The sequence below is a fragment of the Entelurus aequoreus genome, linkage group LG03, assembly GCF_033978785.1.
Source record: "Entelurus aequoreus isolate RoL-2023_Sb linkage group LG03, RoL_Eaeq_v1.1, whole genome shotgun sequence".
In the NCBI taxonomy this organism is placed as follows: domain Eukaryota; kingdom Metazoa; phylum Chordata; class Actinopteri; order Syngnathiformes; family Syngnathidae; genus Entelurus; species Entelurus aequoreus.
In genome coordinates, this window is record NC_084733.1 from 55,866,502 (window position 1) to 55,884,014 (window position 17,513).

The window sequence follows — 17,513 nt, forward strand, 5'->3', positions numbered from 1 at the left end:
CTATGTAATATGAGCCTGCAAGTAAGGAGGTTGTTCATACAGTATATGCATGTTGTGAGGCAGAAACACATAAGCACACACAGACACACACGTAGAAAGTGACTCACAGCAGATTGTTATTGCAATGATCAGGCACATTAAGGTATAGACCTACATTGGAACTCAACTATTCCCTGGAGCGCTTGCTAAAACTGTACATTTAAGACTTTACATAGTTTTTAAACACAAGAGATTGTACTTGCGTTAAATGCTAAGAGTAAAAACCTTAAATTAGAATTCATAACTGAAATATTGGTTTTGAAACAGAACTGACTCAGGTCCTCTCTTTAGGCCAGGCCTGGGCAATTATTTTGACTACGGGGCCAAATTTAGAGAAAAAAATGTGCCTGGGGCCGTCATATCTATTTTTAGGAACACTAATACCAAACATCACAATAATGTCTGATTGAATGCTAAAAACGTTATGAAAGACCGCCTTAAAAAACGGAATGGAATTATAAATTTTTTACTGAATGAGAAACCCAGAATGTACATGAAAATAAAGAATGTGGGATTTACAATATTAACTATGAACGATAAAACACTGAATATTAACAACATATGAATGTCACACCCCCTCTCAATCGACATATTTTACAATCAAACGAAACGCAACAAAAATGCAACAAAGACAGGGAAATATGAACGTGAAGGGTAAAAAAAAAACCCCACCTACAATCTGATATATCACTAAGCTTTAGAACTTTGTTGTAAAAATCTCCTTCCGCGTCGGTCCCTGACACCCACATTTCAGGCTGGCCGCTCTGGAAACACTCTGTGGAAACGCTCCCCACCCACACTGCTTGGTGCCTCGTCTGAGCTGCTGTGACTTAGATTACCATAGTAACTAGTATATCATGCAAAAGCACATATTCCAACCATTGAAATACTTTTTATAGTTCAAGACTTACGGTCATTTGAAAACATCACTGCACATCATAATGGCAGCTACAACTTCCATCTTAACCCTTGTGTAACGTTCATATTGTTGTTACTCAGCCAGCGTTTGTGGGTCTGATGGACCCGTTGCATAATTCCAATAAACATCTGTTCAGTATTTTAACATAAAAGTGTTTGATTGTGAGGCATTAAAAGCCACAAAATGCAACGGGTCCATCAGACCCACAAACGCTGGCTGAGTAACAACAATATGAACGTTGCACGGAAAAATTTTCTGCCAGTTTCTTCATCCCACAGGGATTCTTCTTTTGTGTTTCTGCACCTGCGGTTCCCACACAAGGTTGCAACATTGTTTGTCAACACTGTCTGCTCTCATTTTCCCACACATTTCACCCTCTGATGTTCTGTGTACCTACACTCTGTCCTCCTCCGGTCTAGGCCTGCTGTGTGTGTGTGTGTGTGTGTGTGTGTGGGTGGGTGGGTGGGTGAGTGTCGTACACAGAACATCAATTTTCACACTTCTATTAGCCCCGGATCCAGTGGACCCGGACATCTTATATGTAATTATAAATGTGTAGGGGGGGTGTATGGTGTGTAGTCATTAAATATGTATTCTGATATATGTTCTTCACAGAAAATGAGCCAAAGTCAGTGAGTCTCAGTTTGAAAAATTAATTAATTGTTCATTTTTCTTTTAATAAAAAATTTAAACGGGTTCCACAGACCCGAACACAACACAAGGGTTAAAGATCTAAAAAAAAAAATTGGGAATGTCCGGCGGGCCAGATGGAAAACCTTAAGGGCCGCATGTGGCCCCCGGGCCTTAATTTGCCCAGGCCTCCTTTAGGCAAACAAAAACATTAAAAGACAATTGCAGAGAATCCAAAAATGTAACACCTTCTGAATTGTTTTGCAAATGTTTTTTTTTTATTACTCACCAGTTATGAAAAACATTTTAACTTAAAAACATAAATTTTAAGTGTCCACTAGGGAAGACAACATGCATTAGCGGTTCTCTTCATCCATCCATCCATCCATCCATCTTCTTCCGCTTATCCGAGGGCGGGTCGCGGGGGCAGCAGCCTAAGCAGGGAAGCCCAGACTTCCCTCTCCCCAGCCACTTCATCCAGCTCCTCCCGGGGGATCCCGAGGCGTTCCCAGGCCAGCTGGGAGACATAGTCTTCCCAACGTGTCCTGGGTCTTCCCCGTGGCCTCCTACCGGTCGGACGTGCCCTAAACACCTCCCTAGGGAGGCGTTCGGGTGGCATCCTGACCAGATGCCCGAACCACCTCATCTGGCTCCTCTCGATGTGGAGGAGCAGCGGCTTTACTTTGAGCTCCCCCCGGATGGCAGAGCTTCTCACCCTATCTCTAAGGGAGAGCCCCGCCACCCGGTGGAGGAAACTCATTTCGGCCGCTTGTACCCGTGATCTTGTCCTTTCGGTCATAACCCAAAGTTCATGACCATAGTTGAGGATGGGAACGTAGATCGACCGGTAAATTGAGAGCTTTGCCTTCCGGCTCAGCTCCCTCTTCCCCACAGCGGATCGATACAGCGTCCGCATTACTGAAGACGCCGCACCGATCCGCCTGTCGATCTCACGATCCACTCTTCCCTCACTCGTGAACAAGACTCCGAGGTACTTGAACTCCTCCACTTGGGACAGGGTCTCCTCCGCAACCCGGAGATGGTTCTCTTCAGTGGTTCTCAAACTTTTTTCTCCAAGTACCACCTCAGAAAACACTTGGCTCTCCAAGTACCATCACAATGACTAACATTAAAATACAGCAAATGATAATGATAAATGGGTTATACTTATATAGCGCTTTTCTACCTTCAAGGTACTCAAAGCTCTTTGACACTATTTCCACATTCACCCATTCACACACACATTCACACACTGATGGCAGGATTTGCCATGCAAGGCGCTAACCAGCACCCATCAGGAGCAAGGGTGAAGTGTCTTGCCCAAGGACACAACGGACGTGACTAGGATGGTAGAAGGTGGGGATTGAACCCCAGTAACCAGCAACCGAAGGGTACGGCCACTCTACCAACTTCGCCACGCCGCCCCCAGTAGTGTAGTTTTAACACAAAGTTTGACCAGTGAGACTGTTTGAATATAGGAAAATAAAACCCTGTAATTGAATAATGAATAAAGACAAAACAAATGCATATACAATTAAATAAACATTATACTCAAAATAAATATCAAAATACAGATTTTAAAGATTAATTTAAAATTTACTTAAACATCAAATAAAACTGTAATGTACTTAAATGTGAAGTAAAAAAATACTTTAATTGAAAAAAAAAAAAAAATCAAAATTAAGGTGCAGTTCTTGCCGTTTCCTAACTTCAGTGGCTGTTTTCGTAAATATCCCAATTCAAACAATATTTAATTAAGTGATTCTTTGGCATACCACTAGATTAAGTCCCCGGACCACTAGTGGTATGGGTACCACAGTTTGAAAATCCCCGCATTAGAGGTTTAATTGATGGAATGCATCCATCCATCCATCCATCCATTTTCTACCGCTTGTCCTTTTCGGTCAATGTCTTTGCATATTTTAACTAGGGCTCTAAAACGATTTAAATATTTAAATGCAATTATTCACATTTTGTCCATAGTTGACTCATGATTAATTTCAATAGACATTTTTTAAATCCCAATAGGTGTTCCTTTTTAAAATGTACACCCAACATGGGACTGGGCAATTTGTTTGATTTATGTAAATATATATTTTTAACAGCTCAACACACACACACACACACACACACACGCACGCACGCACGCACGCACGCACGCACACACACACACACACACACACACACACATTTTCCATTTGGGGGTGTAATCCAGTGCTCTCTCTCTGTGCCGTTATGGAATACGTATTTTATTACTTTTTCCCTACTAATTCTTACATTCGTCACTTGTTTGCTCTGTCAGTCTGGGGTCTGGCGTAGTTGTACAGTACGTGCGTCAAGTTAGTCAAGTCAAGTCAAGTCAACTTTATTTATATAGCACATTTTCAACAACTTTTTAGATTGCACCAAAGTGCTTTACAGGTTAAAAAAGCATGGAGCAAACAAAAAACAAACAAAAAAAAACCAACAACAAAAAAAAAAAAAACTAAGCAAAACAAAAAAACAAACAAACAAAGAACATAAACAATGAGTGTGCTAAACAAGATAATGCAAATGCAATACGGTAAAAGGGGTCGAATAAAAAGTTTAAAAACATTTGCAGAATAAAAAAAATAAAAAATAATAAAAGTGCTACAAATTGAAAAATACAACTAAAGCGAAGGGGTGGGAGGGGGGGGGGGACTAGAAATGGTGGCCTAGTGGGCGGACTCAGCTCGGGTCAAAGGCCAGCGAGAAGAGGTAGGTCTTAAGGAGGGTTTTGAAGACCCCCAGGCTCCGGGCTGACCTAATGTGGAGGGGAAGGCTGTTCCAGAGCTTAGGGGCGGCAACGGAAAAGGCTCTGTCCCCTCTGGTCTTTAGCCTGGATCTGGGGACCGCCAAAAGCATTTGGTCAGCTGACCTCAAGGCTCTAGACGAGGTATGGTGATGCAGCAGCTCGGTCAAGTATTGTGGGGCCAGACCATTTAGGGATTTAAAAACAATTAAAAGTAATTTAAAATCAATGCGGTGACGGACAGGGAGCCAGTGGAGTGAGGCCAGCACTGGGGTGATGTGCTCGCGTTTTTTGGTACTGGTGAGGAGACGGGCAGCCGCGTTTTGCAAAAGCTGCAAACGGCGGAGTGATGCCTGATCAATGCCAGCGTACAGTGAGTTATTGTTGTCTAGCCGGTGTGTGATGAAGGCGTGGATATCAGTCTCCAGGTCGCTCTGGGAGAGATAGGCCTTGGTCTTTGCTAGGGTTCTGAGATGGTAAAAGCTGGTACTAACCACTGAGCTGACCTGTTTGGTGAATTTGAAGGCACTATCAAAGATCACACCGAGATTTCTCACGGAGGACCGGATGTTTACACCCAGAGGACCAAGAGCACTGACAGACGAGACTGGAGATGTATCGCCGAAGATGATTATCTCGGTCTTGCTCTCATTAAGGTTGAGGAAGTTAGCACTCATCCATGCTTTAATGTCAGTCAGACAGTCAAGCAATGGTTGAAGTGCGACCTGTCCTGTGGCCTTAAGAGGTAAATAGATCTGAACATCATCGGCATAACAGTGGAATGGGACATTGTGCTTGACCAGGATTTCACCTAAAGGTAGAATGTACAGTAGGAAGAGTATGGGACCCAGGATTGACCCCTGAGGAACACCACAGGTAAGGGGGGCCACCGAGGAGAGAAAGTCTCCTAGCTGCACAGAGAAACTCCGGTCAGTTAGGTAGGACTGAAACCAGCTTAGGGCTACACCTGAGATGCCCACGTACTGCTTCAGTCGTGACAGTAGAATCCTGTGATCCACTGTGTCAAAGGCAGCTGTGAGGTCCAGAAGCATCAGGATCACAGGACTACCAGAGTCAGCGGCCAGAAGCAGATCGTTTTGCACCCTCAGGAGTGCCGTTTCAGTGCTGTGAGATGTTTTGAAACCAGATTGGAATTTCTCGTGGATGTTATTTGCAGCTAGAAAAGATTGTAACTGGACATACACTACTCTCTCAAGGATTTTGGACAGAAAGGGTAACTGAGAGATAGGCCTAAAGTTAGAAAGAACAGACGTGTCAAGATTTTTCTTTTTAATTAAAGGCTGCACCACAGCATGCTTAAAAGCAGCCGGGACATATCCGGAGGAGCGGCAGGTGTTAATCAACCATAAAATAGTAGGGCCAACTGAATCAAGGACTTCTTTGAGAAGGCGAGAGGGAAGGCTATCTGATGGGCAATATGTGGGCCGCAGGTGTTTGACTGCGTCCGAGAGGGAGGAGAGGGAAATAGGCTCAAACTGCTCGAAAACAGCAAGCTGGGGAAGCGGGGGAGGGGGAGGGAGAGGAGGAGCGGAGGTGTCAGATGGTCTGAGTGCAGAGATTTTGTCAATGAAGAAGTTTAAGAAACTTTCACAGAGGACAGGTGAGGGGACAACAGGTGACACATCACGGGGGTTGATGAGAGAATTTAAAACTTTAAAAAGAACTTGGGGTTTATGACTGTTACTGGAGATCAAGGTGGAAATATACTTTGTTTTCGATGCTTTTACGGCTCGCTGGTATTCAGACACGGAGTCCCGCAGGATTTGGAGGGAGACATGAAGCCTATCCTTCACCCACTTTCGCTCCGCGCGCCTGCAAGTGCGTCTGAGAGCGTGCGTAGAGTTATTTAGCCATGGTGTTAGAAAAGCTTTGCTACGTTTGGATCTAAGGGGCGCAACAGAGTCCAAAATATCAGTGCAAGCCGAGGTAAACATGGAAAAAATCTCGTCAGCAGTAAAATCACAGTTTACACCCAGTACACAGATTGAATGACTATTGAAGGCAACTGAAAACATAGCAGCAGTTGAAGGGTTGATCATGCGTGAGCGGCGCTCGGGGACATAGCTGGAATTATTGCCAGAGCACGGGATTACCGTTGTAAACAAAATTGGTGAATGGTCGGAGAGAGACATAGCACATATTTCATTTACAGAAACAGATAAACCATATGATACCACGAGATCTAAAGTATGTCCCTTTTCGTGTGTCGGGCCAATGACAGATTGCTTGAGGTCAAATGAATCAAGGAGATTCAGAAAATCTCGGGCCAGAGGTTTTGATTGGCAGCAAACATGAACATTAAAATCGCCGCAAATTACAATTTGGTCGTAGTTCACCAAAATCCCCGATAGAAAATCAGCAAAGTGATGTAAAAAGTCTTTGTTGAATTTAGGTGGACGATATACCACTGCGCACAGAACAGGGGGAGACAGAATTAATTCAAAGAGTTGTAGTTCAAAACTAGCATAGGTAACGTGTGGAATCTGCCGACAAGTGAACGAAGATTTGTGAACAGAGGCTAAACCTCCTCCGCACCTGCCTGTAGTCCTGGGGGAGTTGAGGAAATCACAGTCCGGTGGAAGCAATTCGGAGAACGCCACATTGTCTCCAACAGTCAGCCAGGTCTCGGTGAGGAACATAAAATCCAACTCTCGGGTGGTAAAGAATTCATTGAGCCAGAACGTTTTGTTCGCCAAGGACCGGACATTTAACAGGGCCATCCGAAGATTAAACTCCTCGCTAGCAGGTGATACAGCACGCTTCAGCATGCGTAGGGCGGAGCGGTCCAAACCACGCCCAAACCCACGGGCCGGAGAGCACCGTGAGACCAAGCCAGGAGGAGCGCGGCCCGGAGATGCCGCCGGGTTAACCGGGAGGAGAAGCAGCGGAGAAAGGCCGGAGGCAGCAGCGGTCGCCGGCGCCAGGAGGTCGCCCAGGTCAGAGGCGACAGGTTGGATCCAGCGCGCTGTGCGCCGGACATCGGACGTACGCCGGCAGCGTCCACCAGGAAGGAGGCGATGATCGAACGTGCGAGAGGATGACAGCAGGATCCTGAGTTTCACCAAAATACCTCCCCTCCTCCCCCGCCTCTTGGAGCGCCTTCTTCGTGAAGGAGCCGCCGGCGCACGACGCAGGTAAGCGGGGATACCTGACAGCACGCGAGGGGGGTTTGTCCAATTTCCCGAGTCGAATCTGGGTACCCATGTCTCGCTAAAGTTTTGAGCTCGGATATTAAACAGTGCTTGGCGATCATAGCACAGTAGAGCAGAGACATCCCAGTAAGTGCATAAAAATGAGGCTACAGCAAACAAAAAACAGAGGCTTCGAGACAGACGACTCGCCGAACAAGCTGGCGCCATCTTGTCGCGTCAACCGTTAAAAAGTTAACGCGCTAACGACGTACCGGCACTATTTTATTTTGCTATATTGTGGGGACACAAAACCAAACCCACATAGACAACTACACATTCAAAAATAAGCCCCCAAAAAACACAACCCGTGATTAAAACTTTGCAAGCGACTGTAGAAAAAAAGTTGCTTGTAATATGCGGACTTGGCAACACTGCTGCTGCTGGAAACTGTGCTGATAACTCAACTCACAGCAACAACCTTAGTCTTGTGGAGAGAGAGACCTGCCGGGCTTCCAAGCTGAACTTGCCATTTTCTTTGTCAAGTTCTGTTCTATTTTCCTTCCTGTGACTCAACATCAGCCAGATGTCCACTGCTACGGTATGAATACACAGGATACATGCTAATTACACGATAAAAAAAATAGCGCTGTTAGAGGAAACTTTCATTAACTGGTAGCCTTACTTTTGACATATTCCAACAATGTTAAATATATTGGGCCAAACTTAAACGGTCGTTGGACTAAATAGAAATAACAAAATATTTCTGCATTGTAATATCATCTACTTTCTAAGAACAAAAAAATTATTAATTTGCAGGTAAAAAGTTACTGCAGATGAAGTATTTGTAATGGGGATATCCGATATTGTCTTTTCAAAATAAATTGTGACTCCGAGTGATTTTTACATTTAAAACGAAATATTTATTTAAATTGTTTATTTTCAAAGAGCCAGCTTGTTGTTCTGTGGGGCTCTGCACAGTTTGATACAGTATGTCGATATTATTTTTTTAGGTCAATACCACCTGATAATATACACATTTCTCATTTTCAAAAACAACAAAATGGCAGCAATATTATGCATGACAGTCAAACTATAACCTGCAATGAATGACGATAATGAGTAATCACAAATTCCTCAACGCACAAAATCAATACTCTAAAAAGTTACGTTATATTTCCCATAAGTTGTAGTTGATGTCCACATATTTTAGACCAGCAAGAGTCTCCTAGAATTAAAGGAATGGACAAATATTTTGCACGTCCCTCGGCCATTTTGTTTTCAAAGAAGGTCTTTGGGCAATTACAACAGCTGACTAATGGGTGGCAGTGAATGGCAAGACACACTAGCGTCTACTGGAGCGACTCATTCATGTAAGAGAAAACTGCATTGAACAGCAGTTTTTTCCAAATACCACTCGCTAACAGCAAGTGCTAACTATAAAATGGCGCACACTAATAGTGGGCGTGTGGCGTGTTATCTTTTAAGACTGCGTGCACAGTTGAAAAGTGAATCAGACCGCCTTATTTAAATGAGGATTTTGCGTGTACTACGTAGCTGTCACCATGGAGACACATTTACTGCACATTCATGTTATCATGCTCATCCTACCTGTGGCGTTTTGCCATATTTTTAAAACATGCATCAGATATGTTCCACTTTTTCTGGGCATTTTAAAAGCAGTCCTGCAGTGCATCTACAATGGAATTCACAATTTTAGCACGCCGAAGATGCACCCTGGGTGTGCTGGAATGTTACAGACTCAAGAGAATGCACGTTGCGAGACGTTTTTCGTCATGAAGTTGGTATGGTATGGTAAGTTGGTACTGTGTATGGAAAAACTAAGGCCATTAAAAAAAATACCAGCAGACACCAAAACCCAGCAAATTCATTTGTTTTAAAGGGGTCATAGTATGATTTGTTTTTCTACATTTCAAACACTTCCTTGTGGTCTACATAACATGTAATGGTTGTTCTTTGGTTAAATATTGCATAGATTATGTTTCACAGCATCTTCTCCCCGCCAGCCATGTTGTCTTTTTCAGCGCTTCCATATAAGGTCTACTGACAGACACCAGATTAAAATGATACACTACTTTGTATTAGAAATGGCAACAGCGGAGGATGCATGTGCATGTACGAGCCAGTCTGCCCCCAAAAAAGAGGACAGAGAAAATGAAGGAGCTTATTGACTACAACGTCGGACTACAATGGCGGACTCGCGCAAAGCTCCTCGGGTAAAACTTTACCTCATATGGAGATATCCTCTGATGGCACATGTTGGAAAAACATCACAAATTGGGCACATTTTGTTTGGAGGAAGTATGAAGGAAGGCAAGCTTGTTTTATGAACAATTCCCACATGGTTTGATTTAAAATGTTATAGACGTATGCAGATATAAAATACACAAAGCAGGTACCAATAAGTAAGAACAGCTGGGTTTGCACAATAAGTCCTCTTTAAGTCATCCAGCAGGTATAACATTGTAAAATGTTATTGCTGAATAGACGATATGTCGAATATTTTTATTTTTGACAGCCCATATATGTTGACATGTGTAGGACGGCGCTGCGGCACGGTCACCTCTTATCTCACAGCTACTTCTGCGAAACTGTCAGTTTGAACATCCTTTCTAGACGTACTATATATACGCAAAACAGCGTGCGCAAAACAGTTTTAGACTTGGTAAACATTCACATTTGCATTTTTTTTTCCAAAAGTGTGGCTGTTCTGATGATCAGCATACGTATATATTCCGCACATTCGTGAAGACAGACATGCTAAATGGATTGGGCTTCTTATTTTGCTCACTTAAGAAACACAATCCTGAAATATTTGTTAAATAACAGCTAATGTGAAATAGTAACATTACATTCAAAAGTTTGGCTTCTTCCTACTCCTTTTCAGCAATATTGAAATTGCAAATGTAACCATGTGATGTTCTATAAAGCATGTGTAAAACAAAAAGATCACACCATTCTTTCATGGAAGTAACAGCTCTCCATTGACCAATCAACATGCCACCCTCCTTCACTCAGCAAATCGACCTCTTCCTACAAATAAACACTTATGTACAGGAGCTATAGAGTGAAATTACTGCCAAAATGCCACCCCAAATGTTTTCTCACGCCCAATTAATCACAAGAGTTAAAACAATTTTCTTCAAGTTAAAACTTTTGTCAGTAATATTCCACCCTGCACGATCCACACACTTGAAACAAGCTCAACCTGTAAGTTAACCTTTAAATCACCCCTCTCCTTTGTCCGCCATTGTTTAAATTGAAGAACTTTGTTTAATTTTTACTTGCAAATCGTTGTTCTACTTGCAGAATATTTTGCAAATCGTTGGGCATGAGTAAAAACATTTTTGTGTGATTGTGGTGTTTTGGCAGTAATTTCACTCCATAAGTAACACTTTAGATTTAATATTGCATGCTCCTGTATAAAAACATTAATGAGGTTTCTATGCAGGACCACCTTTGCAGTGGTCGAAGCGCTTCTCAGGTGCAAGTCCACATCACCATGGATCAGTGGGCTGGCTGCAGCGTGCCGTAAGCACCGTGCCAAACACCTCAGGGCTTCTTTGTGTATCACACATGCACGCACACACACAGACACACACTGCACTGACTTGCCTTTATCTAATCTCCACTTCTTCTTAGTTTATAAAAGTGTGTAATTTCTTGTCCAAAATACACATATGATTATTCTGCCTATTGATAGGAGCAATGTGATGCCTTCAAGAGCTGCAGGAATCCATCACTTTAGCGTGACTTTGAAAGGAAATTATCCATTACTTATGCATATGGTGCTAATGCAATATTTAGGGGTATACTTTCAGGATGTCATAGGAGTGAATGTTTTTCTTCCAAGGGTAAAACCAACCATTTCTGAATAATAATAATGTTCATGTTAACTAAACATTAATTACTATTATTATTATTAGTATTGTGCTGACATTTATAAGAAACATTCACATACAGCAGCGTGAGTGCATTTATGGCAGTTTTTCAGTAGTTTGTCAAGCAGACACAGCGATAGGAAATAACATTAGCTTATCATTTGGCTTATGGTTTGGATATTCGGCTGCAAAAATACATATGTTATAAGCCTAATAGTGCTAGTTTTGGACACATTTTACAGTGTCTTGCCTTTTTCTGCCATCTTTCCTTGTCCTTTCTCAGGCATGTGGGGCAGCAGATGTGGTGGCGCACAAGCACAGTGCTACCTCAAATTAAGAGTGCCCCAACTTAAGAGTGTTTTGAGATAAGAGTTCTCGCTCGGCTAATTGCTTGCTTTAAAAGTGAAAATTTTAGTTGCAAGCTTGGCGTTGAGTTACAAATGTTACAGTGAACCTTAAAAAAATCCACCCAAAACATCTGGCCTTAGTCGTTAGCATTAACTTATAGCTGGAGCTCGACATATTTTATTTTTCAACCGTGGAAAGGAAGAAAGTGAGTGTGAAGGCAACATTGATTTGAGATACAAGTGTTTTGAGTTAAGAGCTCTTCACGGAACCAATTTAGCTCGTAAGTCAAGCTACTAACTGTCTAGTACATGTGGTCAGTAAAGGTTTGATACCAGGCCAGTCAGCCGTGCCAGCCGTAGGCTGGAAGCTGTATATTTTATTTGAGTTTTGGGTTTTTTACATGGGAATGGCCAACGCACTATTATTCCTATCTCAATTTGCCAACCATACAGTTCAACCAATCCAATCAATGAACGAAGGCAACGTGCTGGCCAATTACAGGTGGTGGGGGCTGGTCACTGAGTCATACTCATGAGAGGTGTTGCGCGCAACCAGTCTTCCTCTCAGTGAATAAAACACACTAGTCAATCCCAAGTTCTTTTGGATGACATATATGTTGAGTAAAAAGGACCCCAGAGACAGAATGGCACAATACCCAGTTTTACTGAAGCTTCAGGAGACCAGCCCTCACAATGCAACTGTGGCTCCGAAATGACAACACTGGCACGGCTTCTTAAAGACGGGCTCTTTACTTGGGTTTATGCCGTGAAAACTACAGGACAAGACATGAAATACAATGCTGTAGACATAGTTCAATCACAGGAAAATAAAGTGCTAAACAAAATAGCTACCTCGTGGCCGCCTGCCACTTCGGAGGTTCTTGGGCAGCAAATACTTCAGTCTTGTGCATACTAAATAAGCGTACAATAATTAAACCAATGTACTTAATAAATATACAGAACAATTCGACACAATATAACAAAATACCTTGTTCAGCTAGCGAAATGTTCTTGCTGCTGCTGATGGCTCGCTCAAAGTCTTTTTCCATGTCTGGGCGAATGCAGGTCTCGCAGTCTCTAATAGTAAACCAAACCTCGTGAGAATAGCGGTGTAACATAGGAAATAAATTGCCCTTTTTAATAGTACAAAAAATGTAACAAATTCACAACCATAATAATTTTCAACAAAAAATATTAACCCTTAAAACAAAAATATTAAGTGTAAGTTTCAACAACACTTACAGCAACCATAGCGTCAGCAAGCGAGGTCTAAATTCAAACTAAAAGAGTCAGCTTATGTAGAGCGAAAATAGCCCGTCTCACCCAGAAAGGAGCACAGCTGTTTCTTCAAAACAGATAAAAAACTGGCCAAAACAGCTCTGTGAGCCGACAAACAAGAGCCCTTAAGGCAAAACAAAGAGTTTACTAGCGAACATAAGATAAAAGCAAGGAGGTCACGAGAAGACACACTACATGGAAAAATACTAGCTGATTTAAACATGATTACGGATTAAGAAAGAACGCTTAAAAATATCTCATTGTCACAGAGGGTACACTGTTAGTACTTGACGTTCATGGTCGCAGTTGCTCACAGAGTCGCTCGTTAGCTATAGTGTTCGGTATGGAAATCCGTAATTTTTTTGCAAAGAAATATGTGGACAAGAAGTGATAACGCTAAGCCGCTAACGGGAGCAGGCAGGAAGCAGCGGCATTCACTTCTACTGGAAACTTAGGCACTGAAGTCAACAGTAACACTGGAGTAAACGTCCATGCTAAGAGAAGTAGCTACATCTGCTAGGGACACGGACATTGTTTTAAGAAGGTCCACAAACTCCACCTGCCACTCGACTAAAAGTGGTTAAATCTTTCTATTTGTCTTTCTATCTTTCTCACACACACACACACACACACACACACACACACACACACACACACACACACACACACACACACACACACACACACACACACACACACACACACACACACACACACACACACAAACACACACACACACACACACACACACAAACTTTGGTTACTTGTGGTAAAAAAAAAAATGTATCGAACGTTTTATCGAATGCATTTTTTATTAATATGGATTATGTTTCTATAGCGATATATATTGATATGTTTTTTTGCCCATCCCTACTATCAAATTGACTTGTGTTTTCCTACGTGCAAAGCTTAAGTGTTTATAGTTTAAACACTTTTTCGGGCAAAAGAAAGAAAAGAAAAGACGACATCCTGGCGATAGCAACACACCGATGTCTATAAACTACTGCTTGCCATTGCAACTGCATGCAAAGTCTACTTACACTAGTGGTTAGAGTGTCCGCCCTGAGATCGGTAGGTTGTGAGTTCAAACCCCGGCCGAGTCATACCAAAGACTATAAAAATGGGACCCATTACCTCCCTGCTTGGCACTCAGCATCAAGGCACTCAACATCAAGGGTTGGAATTGGGGGTTAAATCACCCGTGTCTCCCGGGCGCGGCCACCGCTGCTGCCCACTGCTCCCCTCACCTCCCAGGGGGTGATCAAGGGTGATGGGTCAAATGCAGAGAATAATTTCGCCACACCTAATGTGTGTGTGACAATCATTGGTACTTTAACTTTAACCTTAACATCAAAACACACACACTTAAGTACCACAAATTGGTACCATCCTGGAAATCGATACTGGTACGGAATTGATTCATATGTAAAAGGAATTGATTCATATGTAAAAGGATATTAAAGGGCATATAAATTCTGCCTGGCAATGTATCACACAAGTGAAATGCCAAATCTCAAACATTAATGGACATTGCTGTGAATATAGATTTGAAGCGACTTGCGCATATAAAAGAGACATTTGAAACAGATAAAAGCATATCAGTACTTTAGGTTGTCCAGTATGATGCCACGCATTTTTGTATTTCCACGAGGAAAATCCTTCTTGCGTGACGCTTGCCTCTCTGTGCCATACATTGCCTGGCAGCCAGCATCCATCACCTTCTTTACAGGCACATTCCTCCTGTGACCACCAAGAGAATTCCTACCATTAGAATTTAAAAGTGGAAATATGAAATCAGGAAGTGCATCTTCATCATCATCATCATCGTCATACACGACTGCGCTGTAAATCATTCATTCAGTCACAAAAATTATGACACACTGACTCATGAAACATCTTTCTGCAGCAACTTCTCTTTCACTCGACACATCCAAGCTGTCTTGAATGGGCTGATAGTTGGCACAATATGTGGCAAATGATCACTGATGGCGGCTTGAATGGTGACATTGGCACCCATGTGACCTGGCACTCCTGCACTGTGTGCCCAATCATGCATCACTTCTGCTCCAATCATCATATCGTGAAGAATTTATGAAGCAAATGCTTTTACTGTATGCCAAAAAAGCCATCATTCTCACAAAAGTCATCACTAGTAATTCTAATAACACGCCCTCATATGCGATTACTGGGGATTTGGTTTGACTTTACCGTATCATACAGTACGCCTTTCCTCAAGCATCAGTGTGTGGGATTATGTGCACGCTATTATGGAAATTAAAAAGGCATGCAATTGACATGATTATGTTTGAGTGCCTTTATTATGCCTTTATTACTTTTCATGATGTATTTTCATCAGGGAAATGAGGTGAGGTATAGAAACATCTCTCAAAATGATGCAATGCAATGCTACACCACTGCAAAAGTCAACATATGGTTAAATGTATACATATCTGACAGTAAAACTGAGCATTGTTATTTGCTTATAGCTCTTGTATTAAATGTCAATGTAGTGAATACAGACTACATTTCTAAGTTTTCTCCTGTAAAGTTCCATTTTGCTGAGGAAAAAAAACAGTGTTATGATGAGAGATTGCAGCAATGTGATGTGAAATGTTGTACAACACGGTGAGGGACAATCCAATTCCTACTGAAGGACCCCTCTGGTGATTGGAATGTTATTTGTGTGAGCCTAAGGCGACTGCTGGAGCTGTCAAATGAATGCCGATGCACGAGGAAGTGGTTTGTCAGGTAGGAATGTTATGGCTAAAGCAGAACTCCTAAATAGGAGGGTCTCTTCTTTAAACGAAAAAAAACAACCCAATGTGAGACAAAGTAGCAGGACTCTTTGCAAAAAGGGGATTTGAGGTCAAAGAATTGTCTCTGGAGGAAGTCTGCCATCACGGCAAAAGATTAATGTCACTTGCTGTTAGACTGCTACATTTTTTAAGGATGTGTCAGCAATGTAAAATAAATATTTCAATGCTTCAGAGGTCACAGTAAAGATGCTTAGCTGTTAATCCATTAAAATCAAAGCAAGGTGCAAAACTCTGGGCCTGGTGAACTAAAATCTGAATACCACATGCTAAACATCGTGTGCAAACTATAAAATTGTGCGTACTATTAATCTATCTACAATGTATACACGTCAACTATACTTACACATGCTATTTAGAACTGCTGCAGACCGCCTTATTTAAATGAGGTTTTTAGCGACTACGCAGCTTTAACCACGGAGACACTTCATCATTTGCTGCACATATCATGCACCTACCTGGCTGATTGCTCTATTTTCCAACATGCGACCACGGAACGGCCACATCTGTGGCTGTTGAGAAGGTGGACGCGAGTGGCGCCAGAACCTTAGCAGCCTTTTAGTCCTACGCCCAAATCCTGGGCGTCGCTGCTGTCTGCGCCAAGGCCGTCCATTAATTGGCCACTGAGGGAGTCGCGTGCGGGCGCCTGACAGCCGCTTGTGCAGCAGGCCAGCTAGAGGTCGCGGTGGTAACGAAGCTGGTGATGAGGGCGGCTCTGTGGGACGGCCCGCCGGAGATGAGGAAGACGGAGGCGGCGCCGTGGGAAGGCCCGCCGGAGACGAAAAAGACAGACGCACCTCTGCCACATGAGGACCAGCCTTGGAGCAGGTGTTGGCGCGGGAACCAGTTTTGGAGCAGGTGCTGACGCGGGGACCAGTTTTGGAGCAGGTGCTGGCGCGGTGACCAGCTTTGGAGCAGGTGCTGGCATGGAGACCAGCTATGGAGCAGGTGCTGGCTCGGAGACCACCCGTGGAGCAGGGGCCAGAAGCAGCCGTGGTGCAGGGGCCGAAAGCAGCCGTGGTGTAGGAGCTGGAAGCAGCCGTGGTGCAGGGGCAGTAGGCAACTGTGATGCAGGGGCCGTAGGCAGCCGTGGTGCAGGGACCGGAAGCAGCCGTGGTGCTGGAGCAGGTGCTAGCCGTGGTGCTGTAGCAGGTGCTAGCCTTGATCTTGGCGGAGGTGGCCTGGCTGGAGGTTGCGGCTTGGTATGCCGAAGGACAGGTGGTGGTGCTCGAGCAGGAGGTTGCTGCTTGGCTGGGCGCAGCTGTGCCACCCCAACTAGCACAGCTATCAGCCCTAGCCCCCCGCTCAGGGAGCGGATACCAGACGCTTTCTGGGCAATCTGGAACCATCTTTAAGGGTGGGAGGTGGTTGGACTCCTTCCTTCTTGATTGTCCAAAAAAGTCTATCTCCACTCCCCACAGGAGATCGTAAGGGAGAACAGGAAGAGAAAGTCTGTGCAGTGGGCGGAGCAAAAGTCATTGGGGGTGGGGTCAGAGTCATTGGGGGCGGAGCTTAAGTCCTGGAGGACAGGGACTGACCTGGTGAGCGAGTCTGAAAATTTAGTCCTGATATTCCACTATAGTTGCCAGTATGTCCTTCGCGGGAGGCTAATCGAAAGAATTGCAAAAAACAAACCTCTTACTCTCTGACATCATTACCAGTA

At 43.4% G+C, this 17,513-nt stretch overlaps 1 protein-coding gene across 1 annotated transcript in view; it reads left to right on the top strand.

The window, feature by feature from the left end:
• LOC133646648 (muscarinic acetylcholine receptor M5-like) overlaps positions 1-17,513 on the top strand; it is a 141,043-nt gene that overhangs the window by 91,165 nt on the left and 32,365 nt on the right. The gene's annotated exons all lie outside the window — the stretch shown is intronic.